The sequence below is a fragment of the Cebus imitator genome, unplaced genomic scaffold, assembly GCF_001604975.1.
Source record: "Cebus imitator isolate Cc_AM_T3 unplaced genomic scaffold, Cebus_imitator-1.0 Scaffold426, whole genome shotgun sequence".
In the NCBI taxonomy this organism is placed as follows: domain Eukaryota; kingdom Metazoa; phylum Chordata; class Mammalia; order Primates; family Cebidae; genus Cebus; species Cebus imitator.
The window spans coordinates 728,860-754,834 of record NW_016107741.1 but is presented as its reverse complement, the minus strand read 5'-3'; the positions used below and the strand labels follow the sequence as shown (position 1 = coordinate 754,834).

The window sequence follows — 25,975 nt, the reverse complement described above, 5'->3', positions numbered from 1 at the left end:
ACACACACACACACACACACACACACACACACCCCCTCCAGGTTCTTGGGATTTCAAAACAGTACCTAGAAATAAGGAAAAATGTAAATTGTTCTGAAACATGCAAAGTTCATCATGTCATGAATGAAAGGAACTCTCCCTCTCCCCTGCCTCTCTCTCTGTCTCTCTCTCCCGACTCATTTACTGTGTGAGTCTCTTAGGGAATGCAGGGAATTTAAGCACTAAGCACAATCATCTCCCACTAACTCCACCCCTCCCCCACCACGAAGGCCTCCCCGTTTTTTAACACTCCCCACCTCTGCATAAGAGATCCTGATCCTTCTCTATTCAGTTGCATTCTCTTAATGCAATGCACCCGGCACAAGCACACATCGTGCTCACGGGTTATCTGCTGACAGAGGGGCAGGGCTTTACATACAGCAGATAAGATGCTTTGGCAGTGAGCCTCTTTGCAGCCTCACACGTGATGCTCGGTCCATTTTTTTAAAGGGGAGGACTACGTTTCATTGAACACATCTAAAAATGTAATGGAGGTGAGGAGGAATTAAGGTCAACGGGTAAAATGAGCCATTTAAAAGTGTATGTATTCTAGGGAAAAAAATCCAGAAACATTTTCTTTCTGTTATATTTTAAGATTTCTTGGGTCGCCTTCAACACAGATACATGAACATTTGTGATGAAAAGATAAGTATAGTTTCTCAAAATTGAAAAGTCGAGGGGATTTTCTCACCTTATTTTAAAAGAAACATGTAAATATTTTAGAGGAAGAGGAAAAAGGAAACGCAGTACTTTTTTTTTAAAAGAGCACCTTTTTTTTCCAGCTTTAAAGCCACAGATAATTTGAGAACATAAAAATGTGTGATGTGATCTGTTCATTAAAAAGTAAGTGCCAGCATAAATTGAATTTTAAACTATCATTTAGCCAGACAATAATTTTGAATTTAATCACTAAATTGATTTTAATTGCTTTTAAATGGTCCTGGCAAAATTTGAGAAAGCTCTTCATTTCTGCCAATTCATTAGAAGCAGGCAAACTTGAATACAGAAGGAAAAAAAACCAAATCATTATAATTAAACAGAATTTTCTGCATTCAGTATCTTCTCCAATGTCAAGCAGGCCCAGAAGCTACTGACTCTAACAAAAGCACAGGAGACAGATGGGAGAATGGACCCCCTCGTGACATTAAAATACCACCTGGCTTATAAATGTACGTACTGGAAGGCATCAACAACAAAAGGGCTCCCCTGTTCATTTTTTTTTTTTAATCGCCTTTTAAAGACTTCTGAAACTACAGGAGCTCAGAAATGCTTTCCCCACATTCATGAGGTATTCTATTCTTTTGTGGGCTTTCTTTACTCCATGACTCACAGTATTTCTAGATATTAACCCATTCCTCCATGCATCTGCCATGGAGGTTTCTTTCTTTCTTTCTCTCTTCCTTTCTTTCTCTCTCTCTCTCTCTCTCTCTCTCTGAGACAGGGTCGTGCTGTGTGGCCCAGGTTGGAGTGCTATGGTGCAATCAGGGCTCACTGCTGCCTCAAACTCCCAGGCTCGCGCCTCAGCCTCCTGGGTAGCTGGGATCACAGGTGTTCGCCACCACACTTGGTTATTTATTTATTTATTTTTTATGTTTTGTAGAAACAGGGTCTCCTTATGTTGCCTTAAAGGTTTCCTTAAAGTTTTTACCCTGAGCCTCATGACCCCCCACGTCTATATTATTCTTACTCTCAAATGACATCAGAAACAAGCCACAGAGCTGCTGAAGGCCGCCTGGGCCTGGCAGTCTCCACCTGGCTGCACCGTGCCTGGTGTAGCAGGCCCCTGGCAGGTGTCCACACTGCCTTCCTGAACCCACGCCTGGGCTGTGAATGCACTCCACACAATGCCACCCCTCCTTCAACATGGCTGAAATTCAGCATTTTAGGCAACTGCAGAGGTGAGGCCATCTCCCCTCAGGAATGCCTTTAACTCTTAGATCCAAGAAAACTGTGGCAACCACAAAGGTCAGAGATGACAGAGGGCCGGCAAGAGAGTAAACATCTCGGACCCTGAGAGTCATGCCATCTCGGCTGCAACCCACCCAAGTCTGCCCTGGTGGCACACTAAAGCAGCCACAGAGGACACAAAAACCAATGGGCATGGCTATGTCCCAATGAAGCTGGATTTTCAAATATGGGCCATGGTTCACACAGACCTAGAGCCTGATCAAAACGGTACCATAGGCACTTCCTTAGTGATTTAATTTGAACAAGCCATACGCTAATTTTGAAATTGTTTTCCAAAAACCCAAACAAAGCAGGAAAAAAAATCAGAAAACTTTTCCACTCAGTATTTTCCAGTGCTTGTTTCCAGAACAGCCAACAACAGGCGGGACAGAATGTGGTGTCATGGATGCTGCAGGGTGTGCCCAAGACCCCCTTTCAGGGCATCCCCCCATCTCCAATGGCTGCCCTCACCCAAAGCCAGGGCCCTGTCGATGGGCAATGTGGACCTTTAGAAAGGCCCCAGCCCCTTGACTTGAGTCAGGACAAGCCCAGACCCGGAGCACCCCTGGGGTCAGCTAAAGGCCCTGGGACCCCCCACAGCCCAGTCCTCCCAATCTGCAAAGTAGCACCGCCCAGCTCCTGCACTCCCCAGGCTCTGATCCTCAGCCTGTCTCACAGGATCCTCAGCACTGTGGCTTCCCAGGAAACCTACGTGCAGCAGTGGGTCACTGCCCAGGGGACCAGAGCACGAACTAGGCAAAGAGGCTGGGCATCTCTGGAAAGACAGGCCTGGGTACAATACTGAATCGTCCCTCTTCATCTGACAGTCACTTCTATTTCAGAGACACTCCTTCCAAACACCAATGCCTCATAATCTCTATTCCTATTCAGGGCCTCTGGAGAACTCCTCGCCCTTCAAATGGGAAGTGAAGTTACCTGTGTTCCTAAGACAGCTGCAAATGTCCTGACAGGCTACAACATGGGAGAACCTCAAGGACGCTAAGTGAAAAAAGCCAGACATAAAAGGACAAACACTGCATTACTCCACTGACATGAGGCACCTCAGACGGGTCAAATCCACAGACACAGGAGATAGAACACTGGGTGCCAGGCGCTGGGGGGAGGGAAAATGGGGAGTTACTATTTCATGGGGACAGGGTTTCAGGTTGGGATAATGAAAAAGTTCTAAGGATGGGCACGGTAGCTCACACCTGTAATCCCAACACTTTAGGATGCGGGGGTGGGAGGAATGCTTGAGGCCAGGAGTTTGATGTCAGCCTGGGTAACCTAAGGAGACCACGTCTCTACAGAAAGTTAAAAAATTAGCCAGGCGTGGTGATACGCACCTGTGGTCCCAGCTACTTGGGAGGCTGAAGTGGGAGGATCATCAAGGCTGCAGGAAGCAACAAAGCAAGACCCTACCCCACTCCCCCACCAAAAAATTAAAAAGTTTTGGAGTTATGAATGGCGGTGATGGTGGCAGAACAGTGTAAATACGGGATCCCAGCACCTCAGTGCCCACAAATAAACACTCTCAGTCACTCGCATGTTGTCAATGGTTGCTTTGGCCATACAACACCCAGAGACTACAGGGCTTGAAAATTGCAACATATTTATTATCTGGCCACTGACAACAAAAGGTTTGCCGACCCCTAACAAAAACAAACCAAAATATAGGGTGGAGCAAGATGGCAGAAGAAAGAGAAGGTTCCACTGATTGCCCCCCACCCCAAGGACGCCAATTTAACCACACACACACACACACACACACACACACACACACACACAAATAAATAAGCCAAAATATCCAAAACCTTTTTTTTAATGCACATTTAGGGTCAGTGCCTAAATACGGCCTAAGGAGATCACGGTGAATCGCTTAAAAAAAGGTTGTAGTATGATGAATACAACAGAGACGAGACACCTATAGTAATTTGCCTCAGAGGAATCTGCAGGGCAAACGTGCCTCCTGTCTTTCTCCATCAATAGTTCCTCTCGTACACTGGAAATAAACTCCCATGATGTGAGTAGAGACAGCTGGCTTCTCCTGAGATGCTGCTCTGAGCTGCAGCTACAGTCACTCCTCCCACTCCGGCCTCTCTGGGTCCTCCTAACACCAGCGGGCAAGGGAAGCAAGGGGCTGGGGGTGAACAGGTCAGGACCTCTTTTCCCCTGTGTGATCCACGGCCCCGTCTCCTTGCCCATGCCTGGCTCGTCTCAAATCCCACGCAATGTCCAAGCCTCGGCATCCCAATGGTTCCATGCGGCGGGGCCTTTCTAAATGCACAGGGGAGGACTGCTCCCCATCACAATTCCCGTGACAGTGCGTTTGTGGCTGCTTTCTAGTATCTGCCTCCCTACAAGCCTATCAACTCCAGGATGGCAGAAAGCAACTCTCCCCAGCACGACTACCTCCAAGCATGGGCCTGCGCAGAGGAGGCTGCTGACATGTGCTTATAGGATATTCTATGAAATTCAAAAGTGAGTGGACATAAATGGAATTTTATTGGAATACAGCCACGTTTGTTTATTTATGCAATGTACAGGGCTGCTTTCTCACCATGTGGCTGAGCTGCAGAGGTGAGTAGTTAGTTGCAGAGACCGTCTGGTCCCAAAAGCCTAAAATCTGTACTCTCTGGTCCCTTACAGAAAAAGGGTACCCACCTTGCTGTTGAAGACCACAGAGCTTAGAATCGGAAAATTACATGTTGGCACAAACTCTGCCTCCCGGGGACCCCGGGCAAGTCGCTTCATCTCCATTTCCCCGAAAGGAAAAGACCACACCAGAGTCATCAACATCTCTCTCAACTTAACACTCCGGTTCACTCTCAAATCAGCTCAGAGAGGACTCGAGAGCAGAATGCCAAAAACACAGGCTTCATCTAGAAAAGATTATGTGCAATCTACTCTGCTCATTTAGGCGACAGGCAAATTGTATCTGCTTTTGAACTCATCTCCACCTCCGGCCTCAAAATAAGTAAGAAGGAATTCAGTAAAGCTCAGAGAGCCAGACAGACTTCACTGAGTCAACTGGGTATTACAAAGAGGCTGTTTTTTCTTTTTCTCTTTCTCTCTGTCTCTCTCTGTCTCTCTCTCTCTCTCTCTCTCTCTCTCTCTCTCACACACACACACACACACACACACACACCCCTTCATCTTGAACTACAGGTGCGGCTGCACCCATTAGTCTTATTTCTGACACAGGAAGAACCAGGACTAGAAACAAAAGTGAGGCAAGAATGTTCCATACACAAGAATACCACTAGATGCCTTTCAGGCAAAAAGAGGAAAACTACATCTCAGGCATCTAACACTCCTAATAGTAGTAGTATTAAGGACTTTTAAACACAAAATCTCTTTGGGAAAAAATTATTTACTCTGCAAGATACAGAGAGCAAAGTGCCTGTCCAACAATGTAATTTACATAAACATTTAAATGCTGGCCAAATTGGTATTGTTTTATGTGTCACATATGCTTAAATACCAATGCACATTTATATTACAGCTGAAGTGAGTTATTTCCTCCTGCTCATAATCAGTTCTTAAACAGTACAGAGTCAAAGGCAAAACAATACTCAGGAGACTATGCAATTTTTCCATTCAAATTTGGATAATTTCTTTTTAAAAAGCAAATCTCTATCATGTAAATCTCAGCAAAACGTCTCCTTATTAAGCAATTATAGACCATTTGGATGCTCCAGGGAAGGTCTAATAACATCTTAACGCGGGAATATGGGCTCCCAGTGCTCCTGCAGCATTTGCTATTGCACGTTAGAGTTATGTGTTCACTTCTCTCACTGAGAAATTTGTCCATATATCTAGAAATGCGGTATCAAAAAAGAAAAATAAAAGCATATGGTCTATTCAGGTATTAGGTATAATACTTCAAATATTCAAAACAAAGTGAGACTCTGACCTCAAGTCCAATGGGAATTTGGAAGGAAAACAAAAACAGCTATCCTCTTAAGACTGCCTGTGGGGGACCCATGGTGTTCTGGGTTTCCACGGAAGTTGTGTAGAAAGAGGAAATTTCTCACCATTGAGGGAGATCAAGAATGGCAATAAATCCCACTGTCTTGACTGTAACTGACTCCCATCTCTCCAGCTACTGGACCACTCCCTGGTCCAAGGAATCATCATCCCTCTGGAATATTCTAATGGACTCCAACAGCCAACCCAAGACTGGATGATCACTGGAGTCCCAGAGTTCAAGACCAGCCTGAGCAACATACCAAGACCTCATCTCTACCAAAAATACAAAAATTAGCTGGGCATGGTGGCATGTGCTTATAGTCCAAGCTACTTGGTGGACTAAGGCAGGAGGATTCTTTGAGCCCAGGAGATCAAGGCTATGGCGAGTCAAGCTGGAGTCCACTGCACTTCAGCTTGGGGTACAGAGTGAAACCCTGTCTCAAAATAAAAGGTGAAAAAAAAAAGGTTTAGAAAGTACACAACAAAGAACTGAAAGCAGGAACTTAAGGAAATGTTTGTGCAGGCAAGTTTGTAGCAGCATTATTCATAACGGTCAAAAGGTGGAAGCAATGCAAGTATCCATCTACGGAGGAATAAAGTGACCTATCCATACAATGGAACAGCACTCAGCCTTAAAAAGGAAAGATATTCTGACACATGCTACCATGTGGATGAACCTGGAGGACACTACACTGAGTGAAATAAGCCAGTCACAAAAAGACAAATACTGTAGGATTCCACTTACCTGAGGTCCCAGAGCCATGAAGCACACAGAGACAGAAAGCCAATGGTGGGTGCTAGGGGCCAGGAAAGGGGGAATGAGTGGGTAGTTAGGTATGGAGTTTCAGGACTACGAAACAAAAGAGTTCTGGAGGTTGGCTGCACAACTGTGTGAATGTACTTGCTGTTACTGAACACTTAAAAATGGTTAAAATGGGCCAGGCACGGTGGCTCACACCTGTAATCCCAGCACTTTGAAAGGCCAAGGTGGAAGCACTGCTTGAGACCAAGAGTTTCAGACCAGCCTGGGCAACACGGAGAGACCCCGTCTCTACAAAAGATAAAAAATGAGCCGGGCATGGTAATTCATGCCTGTGGCCCCGGCTACTTGGGAGGTTGAAGTGGGAGGATCGCTTGAGCCCGAGAGGTCAAGGCTACAGTGAGCCGTGATCGCAACCCTGCACTCTAGCCGGGGCAACAGAAAGAAACTCCATTTCAGAGAAAAGAAAAAAAAAAAGAAGAAGAAAGACAAAAATATATATTTAAAAGGAAGAATAAAGGATACTGGTGTCAGGCACAGGGACCAATAAAGGCGCCCAGCCCTTTGAGCCTCAGGCACAAGGAGTTAGCACTTACTTCCCCTCACGGGTGGGGTTAGGGCACCTTGCTGAAGGTCTCAGCCCCCACGCTGGCTGCTGAGCCTCTAGTGTTTTGAGAGTCTTGAACATCAGGATAAAGGTGGCACCAGACTGAAGACAGACAGGACCCTGCCAAATGTAGGTGACATGGACCAGTGTGGCCTGGGGTGGGTGACATGACCCAGTGTGGGTGGCATTCCCTCATATGGTCCAGTGTGGGTGACCTGGCCCAGTATCGGTGACATGGCCCAATGTGGCCCAGTGTGGGTAATGCTGCCCAGGGAAAGGGGCACCCCAGGTCACAGCAGCAGTAGCTGTTGCTTGAAAGGCAGGGACAGAGGGGCTGGGCAGACTCTGGGGGCTCACAGTTCCAAGTTCCCAAGTACCCTGGGAAGAGTGCTTCTTTCAAGTGGGGGCAGAGGCCAGACAGCGTGCAGTGAAAGGTGAAAGGGTGACAGCTGAGAGGAGTGAAGTCTTTCTTTGAAGAATGACGACGAGGGTAGAAAAGCCACAGCAGGGCAATCAGCTACTGGACTTGGGGTTTGGGTTTTTTTTTCAACATAATGCTTTGTTTGTGTTTTTAGCACTAAAGCAAGTGGAGAGTCTGTGTAGAGAGTGACGAATAGAAGACAGAGGTGAGAGAGATTTTCTTCCCATACAAAGCCTACAGTTTTTACTCAATCCCAAACCACAAGAACTCTTGCTGACCTCACAAAATTAAACCCACGTGGTCCACATGTTCAGAAAACCTTGCGCACAGATGGAAACTTTCAGATGGTCTTTTCCTTTCCCATGGGGAAATGTCAACAGACCCGCTGGAGATGGAGAGCCCGATAAGAGCCTCCATTCAAAGGTGGGAGCCTGAGAAAATGAGTTCAACCAAGGCAGAAGGGACAAGGCATTCCTGCTGCAGAGAAGCGGGGACAATGAATTCCACTTCAACTGCTTCTCCTTCAAGCCAGCTTTCCTTCACTAATTAGCAAAGAACTCTCGAGCAGCTGCAGGTCTGAATCCGAGCAGGAAGAAAAATCACACAGTCCCAACCCTCCCGGCATTTACAGTCATAAGGAGAAACTCACAAGGCTGGAAGCCAGCATACCACACACCAGCACATCTCTAGGGTGTGGGAGACGTGAGCACTAGCCCTGTTCCCCTCGGCCAGGCCCTGGCCTTCAGAGAGCTCCTCCCACCTGCCATGGTCAGCCTTCCCCAAGCCAGAGTACTTGCAGGTTTCACTTCCAGAACCAACCCGCTGGGATCATCTGTGAACTCTCATCCTTCCCTCTCATTCAGAGCCCAGAGAGTTTCGTGGGCTAACCTGTTCTGTCCAAGACACCTCCCCACATGGAGCTACTGAAATACATATTTAGCCTGGGCACTGCGGCTCAACGCCTGTAATCCTAGCACTTTGGGAGGCCGAGGTGGAAGCATTGCTTGAGACCAAGAGTTTTGAGACCAGCCTGGACAACACGGTGAGACTCCATCTCTACAAAAGTTAAAAAAATGAGCCGGGCATGGTAGCTCATGCCTGTGGCCCCAGCTACTTAGGAGGCTGAAGTGGGAGGATCGCTTGAGCCCAAGAGGTCAAGGCTGCAGTGAGCTGTGATCGCAAGCCTGCACTCCAGCCTGGGTGACAGAGTGAGACCCTATCTCAGGGAAAAAAAAAAAACAAAAAAGAAGAAAGACAAAAATATATATTTAAGAGGAATAAAATTTAAAATTCAATTCCTCTGTTGCATGAGCCACATTTTAGGTGCTTCACAGCTAGATATGGCTACCAGACTACACAGAAAGTTCCACTGGGGATGTAGTCCTTTTTAGTCTACTCTGACTTATGATCTAGTCCACTGGTTTTTCAAGCTTTTGTTTCCGGGGTTTTTGTTTGGTTGCTTGCTTTTTGTAGTTCAAACTATAACCGACCCTTGAACAATACAGATTTTTTTCAATAAATACAATCGGCCCTCCTTATGGGCAGGTTCTGCATTTACAACCAAATTCGGACGGAAAATACGGTATCCATGGGATGCAAAACCCACAGACACAGAGGTCCAACTTTTCCTATCAGTGGGTTTTGCAGGGTGGTCTGTAGGATTTGAGTGTGCAAACATTTGGGTTTCCACAGGAGGTCCTGGAACCAATCCCCTAAGGATACCAAGCAATGACTTTAATGAGCTCAGATACGCTCTTAAACCAAAGGCCTTGACTCAGGTGCACTAAATGAGGCAACTCTGATTCTACGTAGGGGTCATGGGAGGAGGGAGGTTGGCTCTGGCCAGCCACCTCCCCACCCCCAAGCACATATTCTTTGCTCCCTAATGTACAATCTGAAAGCCTGGGTCGGTTCCTGCATCCACTGGACCCACCACGTCTGGCTTTCCCTTCTCCCTTAGAACACTAAAGTCCTTTACATTAGTCATCTCTAGGCAAAACTTTTAAGAGAAATCATCTTCCTTTCTGCTTCCAAAGGTTCCACATTTACGACCTTCCCATCTGTCTCTACTGCTCCTTTTCTAAGACTGAACCCTCAAAATTTCCCTCCTGCAAAAAATATGTCCCCTCTCCCCATTCTTTATCTTATCTCTTGAACCTCTTTTTTGTTCCCTTTAGAAACAGGGTCTCCTTCTGTCACCCAGGCTGATGGGCAGTGGCACAATTTCAGCTCATTGCATCTTCCAACTCCTGGGGTCAAGTAATCCTCCCACCTCAGCCTCCCAAGTAGCTGGAATTACAGGTGCATGCTACCATGCCCAGCAAATATTTGTACTTTTTGTAAAAACAGGGTCTCTCTACGCTGCTGCTACCCAGGCTGGCCTCCAACTCCTGGGCTCAAGCAATCTTCTTGACTTGGCCTCCCAAAATGCTGGGATTACAGGCATGAGCCACCATACCTGGCCCTCTAGAACCTGTTTAACTCAACCACAAGTCTCCCCGGTGTAAAAAAAATCCTTCCCTGACACCAGCCTCCCCGTCAAGTACTGTTCTACTTTTCCCCTTATCTGCAAGGAGGACCTCTCCAAGGACAAGCGTCCCCCATACTCCTATCTTTTTAGCCACTATCCCATTTATTCCATCTTCAGCCGCAGATGCACTGCCCCTATACTGGAAGCCAACATGGATACGATGGCCTCTACGTGCCAAGGCCACCTCTGCAGCCCTGATAACTCTAGGCCTACTCTCACCTCTCCTGTCAATCTCTGCTCACTCTTCAGAATCTCTCAGGGGACACCCTTCCTAGGAACTCCTCCTCCTCCCATCTCCCTGGCCTCTAGTGCCAGGCCATTTTATCAGCTCTCAGCCCCATTTCAAATTCCTATCTCCAGAGCTCCCTTTTTACACCTCTGCCTTGTGTCTTCCAATTAGACCACAGTCCCTCTGGGGGTCAAAGATCTGTGCTACTTATTCTGGCAGAGGACGTACTTGGTAAATAGCCGCTAAATCCAGCACCAAGGTTCTGGAGTCCAAGTGTGATTTGTCTCCTTTGGGTCTTCCATGCACATATTCCAGCTTGTAGCTACATAAAAGGAAGGTATAGGGAGAGGAATATTTAGAGCAGCAAGTAACGGAAACCAGGGGCAGATGAAATCATTCAATGGCGAAGGAAGATTACAGTAATCAGCCCCGCCCACAACTCCGACTGCCAGACAGCTGGCTGAAGAACACCTTCCCTGGCTGAAGAACACCTTCCCGTAAGCTCTGCTCCTACCAGGAAATACTCCAGGCCAAGGAGATCAAAGGGCCACATGCCCATCTCTTCGAAGTTATTTTTAGATCTTGTCAGAGTAGGGCAGGAGAAATGAGAGATTTCCTATTCCACAATTGTTCTGGCAGCTTTTAAAGTAGGTTAGCATGAAAATCATCTGCGCTGTCACTCCTGTTTCTGAATTCTAGCTAATTTTTATCCCCGCTCCTCCAACCCCCACTCCTTGCCACTCCCCCAGCAGCAGAGGTATATGCCTGCAGCTGAATGCCTGGAGAAGTCAAGAAAGAAAATGTGGAAAGGCAAATGAAGGAAGCCGCTTCCCAAAGACACCAGAGTCACTGTAAAAAAGACACTCACTGCCTGCCGACTTCATGCCTCAAAACGAAAACATGCTGAGAGAAGAAATTTTGAAATGAGAGTGGTCTCTAAATTACAAATGGGATACAGCCCAAGTCTTCCTTTGTTACTTCCTCAGAAATGTTTTTCTCCTAAAAACTATGCTGTAAAAAACAGGGTCAAATTCCCAACTAGCCTAGAAAGGCTTTTTAAAGCCCACAATGTAACTGAAATGTACATTTGCCATGAAAAATGTACAAGTAGGCCGGGCTTGGTGGCTTACAGCTGTAATCCCAGTGCTTTGGGATGCTGTAGTGAGAGGATCGCTTGAGCCCAAGAGTTCGAAGCTGCAGGGAGCTATGATCGCACCACCATACTCCAGCCTAGGCACCAGAGTAACACTCTGTCTCTAAAAAAAATTAAAATAAAGTACATATACATATATGTGTGTGTGTGTAGTATACCATATGGTGGCAACTGTACATTGTGGCATTCCACATCTTGACTGTAATATTACTGAGGGAAACATGTTCCATGTACCATGGACGAGACAGAAACCACGTGGCTTCTCCTTCTTGTGTTATCTCCCTAGTCCGGGCTCAAGGAGACACAACCATCTAAAATAGTAAACACAAAGGTAGGAAATGGGCCAGCACCCTTCATATGTATGTTAAGCTGACTTTGCACCCAAGGCACTAGAATGTAGCTAAGCATCAGGGGAGCAGAAGGCTGCCCATGTAAAATCCCAGCTCTACCGCCTCCTACCTATGGGCCCTGCCTTACACATCAGCATCAGCATGGACAGTCTGCACATGTGGCCACCACTCTGGTTCTACGATAATGGTGCAAGGAGTGTCTTCAGGCTAAATGGCACTCTGAAGTCAACATCAATTCCCAGAGAGGAGCTCCGTTGTAACCCTTATCACCAACAATCCCAATTTCTGGGTGACAGAGGAGGATGCAGAAAAGGCCATGAATAAAGGTCATCAGGCAGATAACCCAGTCTCCTCTCTTCCTTCACCCTGCACAGAGGTGACCCACACCTTCCTGATTTCATGCAACAGCCCTTCAGCTCTGTCCTCTGGTCACAGCTGTTATAGGACAAAGCCAGCAACAATCCCTTCCAATCCGGAGGTATAAATAACTGATACGGTTTAATGTATTAGTTCTCCCAGGGCTACTGGCACTTTAACTGGGACAAGACTTCATGTCAAGTAAATGACTCTCTAATTGTGAAATATCAGGCTTCTCTAAGCAAGGTGAGATGAGAACAGGATGGAAATGAAGAAGGGCTAAGGAGAGGTGAAAGTCCAAGTCACACCTCAGGTGGTACGTGCCTTCAAGCACTCAGATCTACATGCTAGTTCTGCAGAGGACAGGAAAGCAAGTATCTTAGGCTCTGCTAGACATACAGTACCTATTGCAATGGTGGCAACACCCCTTGTGGTGAAAATGCAACCACAGAAAATATGTCCATGAATGGGCATGGTGGAGCTCCAGTAAAACTTTATCTGCATATCACATCATTTCCATCTATCAACGTGCTGCCTTTTTTTTTTGTTTGTTTGTTTTTGAGACAGGATCTGGCTCTGTTGCCCAGGCTGGAGTGCAGTGGCATGAACATGGCTCATTGCAGCCTCGAACTCCTGGGCTCAAGCAATCCTCCCGTGCAGTTGGGACTACAGGAGCACTGCCACCATGCCTAGCTAATTTTATTTTATTTGTAGAGACGAGGTTTTGCTATACTGCCTAGGCTGGTCTTGAATTCCTTGGGCTCAAGTGATCCTCCCACTTCAGCTTCCCAAAGTGTTGGGATTACAGGCATGAGCCACTACTCCCCGTCTCTTTTCTTACTCTTTAAACATGTAAAACTATCTTCAGCTCGTGGCTTCTACCCACAGGACCGTCCACTCATGGACTCCCCAGAGCACTGTACTGCAGAATCTTGGCTGAATGGTGCTATGAATTATTGGGGAAATGCTTCTGGCATTTGGAGAAGCACGAAGGTGCCCAGAAAAGCACATGCATTTAAAATCACAATGGCCCACCTGCCACCATTCAGCTCTATTTGCAGTTCAGAGTTTGGGGACCTGACACTTGTCATAGCCCTGGCCTTGGTTTCCCAACTTGTAAAATGGGAAGAGTCTTTCTAGTGATGTGGATTTGCTATGCTGGCTCAAATGCATCTAGAGCACTGCCCTGCAGAAGGCAGATTCCTGAAAAAGGTCCCCGCTATAATACTTATTCTTTCTGTCTTTATCTTCTCTTGAGGCTGGGTTACATTCCTGCCCAGGCCTCAGAGGTCAGGGTTTGGCGTCCGTTTAAGGATCTCACCACAACACTGAGAATGCACAGGTGCATGGGAAGGAATCCACAGTCAAAGAGCAGAGGGTGAAAGGCAGGGCAGGCCACTCAGGTTTCCTCAAAGAACACACAAAGACATTGGCCTTTCCCTCTTGGCAGGTCTAGCCCTCAAATGTGCAAGAAACTGGTTCCTGCAGGCTCTTCCTCTTGCCTTGTCTCTGGTCCTATCTGACTATCTCTGCTCTGTCATTACCCACCCTGGGTGGTTCCTTCCTACCACGTTTCTTCTGCTCTCCCAGAAACTGCATAGCACTCAGTTTAGAATGAAGGTGTTTTACAGTCCCTACCTTGGGCTGGAACAAAATAGCAAGACAGATGTTTAGATAACATGTCTCAGGACTCAAAACCCTGATGGTTTTTAACATGATGTGCAATTTCAGTAATTCCTTTCTTATTTGAACTAAGTACCAGGCCAATTCTACAAAGCTCAAAGCAAAATTGCTGAATACCAGGAAATAGGAAATGACCTCCTCAATGTCATAAGCTTTTTTTGAAAAACACATTTCACCAGAAGTATGCTTTCCATTTTGCTACATCATGCTTTATGGAAGGGACAGTCATTTCAATGACTTAAAACTATGGACTTCCAATAATTTCCAAGCAAGAAAGAGTCATTGGAGGGCCACACAAAGATTGGTTACCCGACTGCATCAAGTGTGTTGTCAGTTTCCCTTGCATTCTCCCTAAATGCTCCAAAATCATCTACGTCAGTTTCATCAGTGAAGATAAAGACGACTTGAGGTATCAAATATTTCCCCAACCCTGAATAGTGAGATAGATACTTGAGGAGCTGATGCTTGGCCTGTGTGCCTGTGGCTCTCTCTTTATCTCTATCCAGGCTGGCCCTTGAGAAAGGCTGCATTTTCACTTATCTTCCCTCCGGTATGTGTACTCTCTGCCAAAGGGACGGAGCACATTCAGCTCAGCCACTTATCTCTTGCTTTCTCTCTTTTGTTTTGTTTTGGAGAAGGAAGTGGGCAAAGGAGGCGAGGGAGAGAACAGAGAAAAATATAAAAGAGATGACACTATCCGCTTCCTCTGATATCAACCACAGTTTCACTGCTTGTTATGGACCCTTGGTTTCTAGCTGTGGCAATGTGGAGATAACAGGCAGGGACACATTTTCTGGAACCAGTCAATCTGAAACTGCTATCTCCACAATGACACTGACACTATGTCCGTGCACATGAACCAGCTGTGACCACACTAGAGTACAGGAGGTATTTTGAGGACATGTACAAAAACAGTGGTCCTGAACCCTTTTTTGAAAGGTTTATTGAGATATAAATCACATGCCATACAATTCACCCATTTCAAGTATAACTCAACAGCTTTTAGTACCTGCAGAGTTGTGCAGCCACCATCAGCACCACCAATTTCAAGAATTTCCATTAACCCTGTACCCTTTAGCAGTGACAACCTCTTACCTGCCTAAAACCCCAGTCCTAGGCAACCACTCAACTACTTTCTGTCTCCACAGACAGATCAAGCCCTTTTCCATTTAGCCCAAAAGCCTCTATAAATGTTGGACAGGCTCCTTGGCACTGATGATGCTCACAAATAAATTCCTGGTCTTATAATATCTCCCTTGTGCAAGGCAGCAAACGAGCCTGGCTTTGGTTTCTACAAATCACACAGGCTTCTGCGATTTCACTCCATGCCTCACTCACAAGAAGAGCTTCCCAATCCCATAACCAAAGGCAACTGCATTGAATTCTTGACCAGCGCATGTCCAGATTCCTGGATGGGAATGTTCGATGATGTGGCTCCACTGCTGAGGTCAAGGGCTGCCACCTCTTCCTCCACACTCAGAGTTACAGAACTCTGCGGTATTCACCGTTTCCAATCTCATCACCTTAACAGTGAGAGGTGGGAAAGGAAAATCATTCTGCCACATCCTGTGCTGATAATGTCGGGTTCCTGTCTATCATGAATTTACATTTTGATTCTCCTAGTAAGGTGACTAACTGGCAAACAGACCAAGCAGATCAGAAGGAGGTATTCCAAAGAGAGGTCTATGAGGTCTATATGGGGTTAATTAATATAAAACACAAGATGATCATGACTTGAAGGAGAAAAGTTGTTTTATCAGTTTACAAAATAAGAACTATAGGAACTTAGAAAGTGGACCCAAGGCAGAGGATTTCAGGTTGCAGTAAGTAGGTGTTGTTTCCCCCTCTCCATCAGTCTACCTGGAGCTCAAAAGGGAAATGATTTGTCTTATTTCAGCATCAGAAACAAAAGCAGCACACTCCATATACGCATGAGCAGTACACATATATCATTTTAACTCCCAATAACATCTGGCTTCCTGGGGGCCGTCACCAACGCTCCCACACATTGGCCTCCAAGACAGTCAAGGAGCTCTTTGCCAGGTTGTTAGCCCTAGCTCGCTATGAGTTCTTCTGCTCAGTCCTCTGTCTCATTATAAATTCTTCTGCTCAATTTATGTTCTGTTGACATTTGGAAATATATTACTGACTCTCATCTTTAACATGTAATTCACAAATGAGTACATGTAAAAAGGGTGAAATCCAAGTAAGGGCTCCAAGGCTAGGTAACCATGTTGCACCAACATGGATTTCCTGGGTTTTCCTGCTCTATGGTCCTGTGAGATGCCACCACCGTTTGTAATGCAGTGTGAGTCTGTAATTAATCAAAAGAAATCATTTAAAACAAAACAAAAAATAAAATAAAATGTCAACAATCTAACACAGTCTCTATTACTGGGGAATCCTCCTGGGGCTTTGGAGAACAAAACATGGCAAACCCAAGAAACACACATGAACCCTAGAAAGGTCTTCCTTTCTATAGGTCAATAAAAACTAATTGCAACAAACACAGACAATGAACCAGGAAAAACCTCTCTTTAACTAGCAAGGAAATAAAGGTCTTCTATTGGATTGAGACTCAATCTCCTGCAAATTAAATAACCGTCCATGTTATGTGGGGTTTTCTGGTTTTGGGTTCGAGGGGGACTTGCTGTTGTTGCTTTCTTACCTGGCCTCTGGTCTTCCTACACACAGTAAGCAAGTGAACTACAGGGTAGCCTAACTTCAACACTACTGGCGCTGTGGGGCCAGGTAATCCTGTATATGGGGGCTGCTCTGTGCACTGTAGGATGCTTAGCAGCATCTTTGGTGATATAGTTTGGATGTCTGTCCTTTCCAAATCTCACACTGAAGTGTAATCGGGTAATCCTCACCGCTGGAGGTGGGCCTAGTGGGAGGTGTTTGGTTCATGGAGAAACCATGGCTTGGTGCCTACCCTCTGGTACTGAGTGAGTTCCCTCAGTTCATGCAAGAGCTGGTTGTTTAAGAGCCTAGCCTTCCCTCTGTCTCTTCCTCCCTCTTTTGCCACATGACACACCTGCTCTCCCTTTGCCTTCCACCACGAGTAAAAGTTGCAAGGCCTCACAAGAAACCAAGCAGATGCCAGCACCATGCTTGAACAGCCTGTAGAACTGTGTACCAAATAAACCTCTTTTCTTAAAAATTACCCAGTCTCAGGTATTCCTTTAGAGCAACAGAAAACTGATTAATACACCTGGCTCCTATTCACTGCATGCCAGTAAAACTCCCTCCCCAAGTTGTGACAACCCAAAATGTCTCCAGACTTTGTCAAATGTCCCCTAGATGCTGATCACCCCCAGCTGAGAAACACTAGTCCAGGGAACAAACATCTGTTGAATCAAACTGGCAAAAATAACAAGAGTCGCATTCTTCCATGTGGATTACAAGTGGACAAATTCAGTGAATCCTCCCAAGGATTTGATAAGCAGGTGCTCTTAGGACATGCAAAGAGGTAACTATGGCAGAAAGAGGTTAACTTGCCCCAGTCAGGAAGCAGATCCCTCCAAACCTTCTGCACCCACCACTGGAGTGCACCATCAGGCCACCTCGTGAGGGGAGTTTCTGTTTGAATATACTTGTCAGTGGAGTCTAAGTTCAGTGAAAACTCAAGCAACAGCCTGGGTTAGTTTAATATGACTTGCCACCTTGTCCAGTCTAACAAAACCCAAGGTGTTGACTCCTTTTAACTTAAAATAAAAAAGCAGAGAGGTCATCATAGGAATTAATGAGGGATCTTCCTGCACATGTAGCATGCTTTGCTTGTTTCCTCAACTGTGCTGAGACTCTGGAGACCTCCTCCAGGTGCCTTCATCTGTATTCAAAATGCACAGTCCCAAGGCTCTGTTCTCAGAATAAGCAGAGCAAAGGAGCCACACAAGGTCCTGGAAACACATTAACAGGCACCCTGTTGTTGTAGGCTCAAGGAAAAAGTGAAGACCATGCTGGTTTTTCAAATAAAGAGGGGTGGGAAGCAGTCTAGTCACTTGAACAGAAACTCCAACCTCACACAGAACTCAATCTTTCCCTGAAAGACTCACGGGAGAGGCACCAGGTGTCTGTGTTTCAAAAGACTTACACTGGCTGGGCACGTAATCCCAGCACTTTGGGAGGCTGAGGTGGGAGGATCACCTGAGGTCAGGAGTTTGAGATAATCCTGGCCAACATGGTGAAACCCCATCTCTACTAAAAATACAAAAAATTAGCTGGACATGGTGGCACATGTCTTTAGTCCCACGTAATAGGGAAGCTGAGACAGGAGAATCACTTTAACCTGGGAGGCAGAGGTTGCAGTGAGCCGAGATAGCGCCACTGCACTCCAGCCTGTGCGACAGAGCGAGACTCCGTTTCAAAAAAAAAAAAAAAAGACTTACATGGAGAAAGCCTGAAATCCCACAAGAGCAGTTAGCAAAAGGAACCCTGAAATAACAAATATGGTGATGTCCAAACACATTAGCAACCAAGTAGTTAAACTCAGGGGGTGCTATGTGTCATAAACTTGAAAGCTACATTGGTCATGAGTAATACAAATATAAGTGCTACCACAGACAGCTGGTGGCCATTTCAAACTTTCTCTTCATATCTATGATGAGTTCATGGATACCCAAAACGGTGTGCTTCCATTTAGAAAAAGGAACCCACTTGGCACACATCAATGATTTCACTGTCGTCAAGATAAATGTTAAGGCCAGGCATGGTGGCTCATGCCTGTAATCCAAGGTGGCTCATGTCTGAATCCCAACACTTTGGGAGGCTGAGGCAGAAGAATCATTTGAGACCAGGAGTTCAAGACAAGCCTGGGCAACATAGGGAGACCCCATCTCTACAAAAAACAAACAAAACTAGCCAGGCATGGTAGCATTTGTCTGTAATCCTAACTACTTGGGAGGCTGAGGTGGGAGAATCACTTGAGCCCCAGAGATCGAGGCTGCAGTGACCTGAGATCACGCCACTTTACACCAGCCCAGGCAACAGAGCAAGACCCTGTCTTCAAAAAAAAAAAAAAAAAAAAAAAAGATAAATGTTAAGAAGTAGACAACCTGCCCTCATTTTCTTCCCAAAAGTCCATTTCATCTCAAAAGCATCCATCAGTTTTGGCCTTTCAAATACTCTTCATTATCAAACTTGGACCAAAACTTTAATTACCAATGTCATTTCCAAAGCATGGTGTTGCAAACTTCTCTACAGAATTCATTGAGAATTGAGAAGTACCAACTGTAATTGTGAGCTAGAAAATGATTAAAATGTGTACAGGTAAGTCTCTAATCCATCCTGAGTTAATTTTTGTATAAGGTGTAAGGATGGGGTCCAGTTTCAGTTTTCAGCATATGGCTAGCCAGTTTTTCCAGCACCATTTACTGAATAGGAGTTCCTTTTCCCATTGCTTGTTTTGGGCAGATTTGTCAAAGAGCAGATGGTTGTAGATGTGTGGTGTTATTTCTGAGGTCTCTGTTCTGCTCCACTGGTCTATATGTTTGTTTTGGTACCGTACCATGCTGTTTTGGTTACCATAACCTTGTAGTATAGTTTGAAGTCAGGTAGCGTGATGCCTCCAGCTTTGTTCTTTTTACTTGGGATTGTCTTGGCTATACGGGGTCTTCTTTGATTCCATATGAAATTTAAAATCTTTTTTTCTCGTTCTGTGAAGAGTATCAATGGTAGTTTGATGGGGATAGCATTGAATCTATAAATTACTTTGGGCAATATGGCCCTTTTCATGATATTGATTCTTCCTAGCCATGAGGATAACATGTTTTTCCATTTGTTTGTGTCCTCTCTTATTTCCTTGAGCAATGGTTGGTAGCTCTCCTTGAAGAGGTCCTTCACATCCCTTGCTAGCTGTATTCCTAAGTATTTTATTCTCCTTGTAGCAATTGTGAATAGGAGTTCACTCATGATTTGGCCCTCTGCTTGCCTATTGTTGGTTTAAAGGAATGCTTGTTATTTTTGCATATTGATTTTGTATCCTGAGACTTTGCTGAAGTTGCTTATCAGTTCAAGAGGTTTTTGGGCTGAGATGATGGGTTTTTCTAAATATAAAATCACGTTGTCTGCGGACAGAGACAACTTGACTTCCTCTCTTCCTATTTGAACACCTTTATTTCTTTCTCTCGCCTGATTGCCCTGGCCAGAACTTCCAATACTATGTTGAATAGGAGTGGTGAGAGAGGGCATCCTTGTCTTGTACCGGTTTTCAAAGAGAATGCTTCCAGCTTTTGCCCATTCAGTATGATACTGGCTGTGTCTCTTCCCGATTTTGGTATTGGGATGATGCTGGCTTTATAACATAAGTTAGGGAAGAGTCCCTCCTTTTCAAATGTTTGGAATCGTTTCTGGAGGAATGGTGCCAGCTCCTCTTTGTATTTCTGGTAGAATTCAGCTGTGAATCCATTTGGTCCTGGGCTTTTTTTTGGTTGGTAGGCTATTAATTACTGCCTCAATTTCAGAGCTTGTTATTGGTCTATTCAGGGATTCAACTTCTTCCTGGTTTAGTCTTGGTGGGGTGTATGCATGCAAGAATTTATTCATTTCTTCTAGATTTTCTAGTCTATTTGCATAGAGGTGTTTATAGTATTCCCTAATGGTAGTTTGTATTTCCGTGGGGTCAGTGGTGATATCCCCTTTATCATTTCTTATTGTGTCTATTTGATTCTTCCCTCTCTTCTTTATTTGTCTAGCTAGTGGTTCTATTTTGTTAATTGTTTCAAAAAACCAGCTCCTGGATTCATTGATTTTTTGGAGTGTTTTTTGTGTCTCTATCTCCTTCAGTTATTCTCTGATCTTAGTTATTTCTTATCTTCTACTAGCTTTTGGATTCGTTTGCTCTTGACTCTCTAGCTCTTTTAATGATGTTAGGATGTTGATTTGAGATCTTTCTAGCTTTCTGATGTGGGCATTTAGTGCTATAAATTTCCCTCTTAACACTGCTTTAGCTGTGTCCTAGAGATTCTGGTATGTTGTCTCTCTGTTCTCATTGGTTTCAAAGAAGTACTTGATTTCTGCCTTAATTTCATTATTCACCCAGTAGTCATTCAGGGGCAGGCTGTTCAATTTTCATGAAATTATGTGGTTTTGAGTGAGTGTCTTAATCCTGAGTTCCAATGTGACCACACTGTGGTCTGAGAGAATGTTTGTCATTATTTCAGTTCTTTTGCATTTGCTGAGGAGTGTTTTACTTCCAATTGTGTGGCTGATTTTAGAATAAGTGTCATATGGCACTGAGAAGAATATATATTCTGTTAAGGTAGAGAGTTCTGTAGATGCCTACTAGGTCCAGTTGATCCAGAGGTGAGTTCGAGTCCTGAATATCCTTGTTAATTTTCTGTCTCATTGTTTTGTCTAATACTGATATGGGGTGTTAAAGTCTCCCACTATTATTGTGTGGGAGTTTAAGTCTCTGCAGGTCTCTAAGAACTTGTTTTATGAATCTGGGTGCTGCTACATTGGGTGCATGTATACTTAGAATAATTAGTTCTTCTTGTTGAGTTGTTCCCTTTACCATTATGTAATGCCCTTCTTTGTTTTTTACTTTTGTTGGTTTAAAGTCTGTTTTGTCAGAGACTAGGGTTGCAACCCCTGCATTTTTTTGCTTTCCATTTGCTTGGTAAATTTTCCTCCATTCCTTTATTTTAAGCCTGTGTGTGTCTTTGCACGTAAGATGGGTCTCCTAATACAGCACACCGATGGGTCTTGACTCCATCTCCAATTTGCCAGTCTGTGTCTTTTAATTGGGGCATTTAGCCCATTTACATTTAAAGTTTGTATTGTTATGTGTGAATTTGATTCTGCCATCATGATGCTAGCTGGTTATTTTGCACACTAGTTGATGCAGTTTTTTCATAGTGTCATTGGTCTTTATATTTCGGTGTGTTTTTGCAGTGGCTGATACTAGTTTTTCCTTACCGTATTTAGTGCTTCTTTCAGGAGATATTGCAGGACAGGCCTGGTGGTATCAAAATCACTCAGCATTTGCTTGTCTGGAAAGGATTTTATTTCTCCTTCACTTATGAAGCTTAGTTTGGTTGGTGGGCTATTAATTACTGCCTCAATTTCAAAGCTTATTATCATTTGGAGCAATCAAACATTGCGATCATTTGGAGGAGAAGAGGCACTCTGGCCTTTTGGGTTTTCAGCATTTTTTCTTGATTCTTTCTCATCTTCATGAGTTTGTCTAGTTTTGGTCTTTGAGGCTGCTGACCCTTGGATGGGGTTTTTGTGGGGACATTTTTGCTATTTTTGTTGTTGATGCTTTTATCACTTTCTGATTGTTTTTCTTTCGATAGTCAGGTCCTTCTTCTGTAGGGGCTGCTGCAGATTGCTGGGGGTTCCCTTCAGGCCTTATTCATCTGATTTGCTCCTGTGCCTGAAGGTGTCATTCAAGGAGGCTGGAGAGCAGCAAAGATTGGTGCCTGCTCCTTCTTCTGTGACCTCTGACCTCAAGGGGCACCAACCTGATGCCAGTAGGATCACTTCTGTATAGGGTATCTGACAAGCCTTGTTGGAGGGTTTCACACAGTTGGGTGGCATGGGGAGCAGGACCCATTTAATGAAGCACTCTGTCCCTTGGCGGAGAGTCTGGGCTGCCTGGATTCCTTGGAACTACCAGGAGGAAAAGCTAAGTCTGCTGGTCTGCAGAGACTGTGGCTACCCCTCCCCCTAGGGGCTCAGGCCCAGGGAGATCCAAATTATGCCCCTGAGCCTCTGGTTAGAGCTATTGGAGATCCTGCAGCAGAGCCCCCTCCCCCCCACTAAGGAAGGATGGGTTGGAGTTGGACCTGAAGAGGCACTCTGGCCGCAGACTGCCACAGCTGGTGTGTTGGGCTGTGGAGACAAGACTTGGGACCAAGCTGTCCAGCCTCCCTGGCTCTAGCAGGGGAAAAGCGTAGCCTGGAGCTACAGAAATGGGTGCTGCCCTTCCCCCGCCCAGGGAGCTTAGCACATTAGGCAGTTGGGAGTCCCAGTGCTGGCTGCTGCCCATCCCCAGGACCTTAAAGGGCTTAGATAGCGGGCAGCTGCAGGAGGTGCTGGTCACCCCTCCTCCTAAGAGTTCAGTAAGCTTAAGCAGATACCAGCTGAGAGGCTGTAAGAATCTGTGTGTTCCAGGGTTGGGATGTGAGGCCCTGGTGGCATGGGTTCGCAAGTGGGATCTTCCAATCTGTGGGTTTCACAGTTCCGTGGAAAAGCAGTTTCCCTGGCTGGGTAGCGTGTTCACTTACCACCTCCCTTGGAATGGGGTGAGGGGGTTCCCCTTCCCCATGTGGCTCTCAGGTGGGCCGCCACACCACACTGTTCTTCCATCTCCTCAAGGGTCACACCAGCCTTCTAGTCAATTTTGATGAGAGAACCTGGATACCTTGGTTGCTGATGAAGGATTCACACACGCTTATTACGGTTTTTTTCTGATAGGAACCTCTAAACACTGCAGCTTCTAGTTGGCCATCTTGGCCCTGCCCTCCGTAAAATGTTTTCAGATTCGCTGACTTGAATTCTGGAGGCTTGGAAGTCCAAGATCAATCAGCCTATATATGATGATGACCTTCATGAGTTCGGGAGGCTAAGACGTCCACGATTAAGGCACAAGCAGGATTGATTATTTGGTGAGGGATATTCTCTGATTCCTTCCAACATGTCACCTTGTTGTTGTATCATCCAGAGGGGAAAGGGGAGGAATACTGTGTCTTCACAAAGCAGAAAGTGGAAGGGGAAGAGACTAGAAATCTTAATTCCTTCAAAAAAGCTTTAGAAAGGCCTTGAACAGTAGAGATGAAAGAAATAAAAATGGTCCCTGCCCTCTAGGAGCTTACTATGTGTTTACATCCACGAAGCAATTGGAGAGAGTAGTCTGTTACGGACATGGGTTTGGAGCATGACATAAATGAATGTGAATCCCAGCTCTGCTCCTTGCCAGCTGGCAAGTAACCTGTGTTTCTGGAAGAGAGGTTCTAAATGTATGGAAAGAAAGATGAGAAGCCCAGCAGCCTGCACTCAAGACAAGCATTGTAAGCAAAGCTGGGGGGGAGGTACAGGAACACCAGCAGCCTACGCCCACATTGGGCAGAGAAGATGAGATGGACACATAATGGGTGGGCCCATGATGGACAGCTTAAACTAGAGGAGGCATCTGACTGAGCAGCCAGCAAGGAAGCAGGGCTGGTCTTGAGCAAGAGAAGTATGTAAGTGTGAAGGCGACACACCCATCTATCAATTTTCTAGCAGCCACAAGAAAATGTCAAAGAAAAACAGGTGAAGTTACATTTAATAATACATCGTATTTTACTCCAAGTATTCAAGTGATCATTTCAACATGTAAACTGTATTACATTATCAATAAGATATCTTGCATTCTTTCTTTTCGCACTAAGTTTTTGAAATCCGGTGTGTATTTTATACTTCTACAAGGCATCTCAATCCAGATATAGAAATATTATCTGGCCATATTTCAAGCACTCCACAGCCACATGTGGCCCATGGCTACCACACTGGACATTGCAAAGCTGTAAGGCAACAAAATTATCAAAGGAACTCCAACAGGAAGCTGTAGGCTATGGAAGAAGGAGCAGATAGCAGAGAGGAGAAAATCTCACAGGAAAGAATTTCCAACGAGAGGGCAAGAGGAGGGAAGTAGTTTGCTGTACCTTTCACCGTGGGCCTGGTGTTCTGCGAGGCATCTGATATGGTTTCCTTCCACCCTCACGGAAATCTGGAGGAATCAGCAAAATAGCAGCAGCGTCACATACCTGACAATGGCATAATACTACGTCAATAATAAAGTCAGTACGATCCCATTTTGTTGTGCTAAAAACAATGCATGATGAGGTTAACACACCTACAGATGGCAAGACTGCCCAGGGCATTCCAAAGCTCAAGGTCCCTTCCTTGACACTAGGGGGACCCCAGAGTCCACTATCACAGTGGTCTTTGGCGTTAGCTATGTGAACTGCAGCAGTGGAGAAGGCAGCCCCCAGGGGTCCTCACAGGTCACCAAGGTCCAAGGAGCAAGAGAAGCACAGCTTTGCCATCTCACTGAGGCCCAAACTCAGTCATCAAGCTGTCTTGAGTCCCTCACCACAGCCCAGTGCCACAAGGTGCTGAGCTCATCCATGTTCACAGTAACTCTTCTTGTTATGATGATGGATGCCAACAATAGTATCTTTTGCACACTCACTCTGAGTGACATGGAAATGGAGGACTTTGCATGTATTGCCTGTCAAACTCCAAAGTCAATTGAGACAGATGTTACTATGCCTACTCTGCAGATGAGGAAACCAGGACACTGAGAACTCAAAAGTTGCTCTCGGTCACACCACTAGGATGGGTGGGGACTGAAACCCAGGTCAGCCTGACTGCAAAGTCTTTGTACTTGACCCTTATACTATGAGGTCTCCTCTCATGACCCCATGAAAGAGTCCTGTGTACTGTCCAGCTAAACTGTCCTACATGGCGAGGAGAAAATGAAAGGGGATTTGGGCATCTACAGCTTCCCACAAACTTGCAGAGTTTCTGGCTGTTGGCCTTACTGACAGTTGAGGCCAGATGGTCTTGATGTTGTGGGGCCGTCCTGTGCACTGTGGGATGTTCAGCAGCATCGCTGTTCTCCATCCATTAGATGACAGTAGCACCCCTTAACCCAGGTGTGACAACCAGAACTGTCTCCAGACATTGCTGAGTGTCCCCTCGGGGACAAAAATTATCTTCCTGGTTGAAAAGCAAAGCACATGCATCCCCTACCTTCCCCAGCAGACGTTAGGATGGGTGTGTGCGTGCCCTGGGCACAGGGCCCTGCCACACTCAGTGTCTCAGCTCCCTCACAGCACTTGAAAGATTCTCAATTCCTACACTACAGCTGCTGCAAGAGCCCAAGGAGAGGCACCCCACTATGAGGTGGGCGCAGGTCCTGTTTGGAGAATAGC

At 45.5% G+C, this 25,975-nt stretch overlaps 1 protein-coding gene across 6 annotated transcripts in view; it reads right to left on the bottom strand.

Annotated features, from left to right (window-relative positions):
• Positions 1–25,975, bottom strand: part of TBL1X (transducin beta like 1 X-linked) — a 248,686-nt gene that overhangs the window by 182,390 nt on the left and 40,321 nt on the right. For 5 of the 6 annotated variants that reach the window (XM_017509906.2, XM_017509910.2, XM_017509904.2 and 2 more), the window contains exon 2: positions 24,701–24,765. The gene's annotated coding sequence lies outside the window, so the exon portion shown is untranslated. Of the gene's footprint in view, positions 1–24,700; positions 24,803–25,975 lie in introns of all 6 variants that reach the window. The other variant, XM_017509905.2, reaches the window with a different exon arrangement.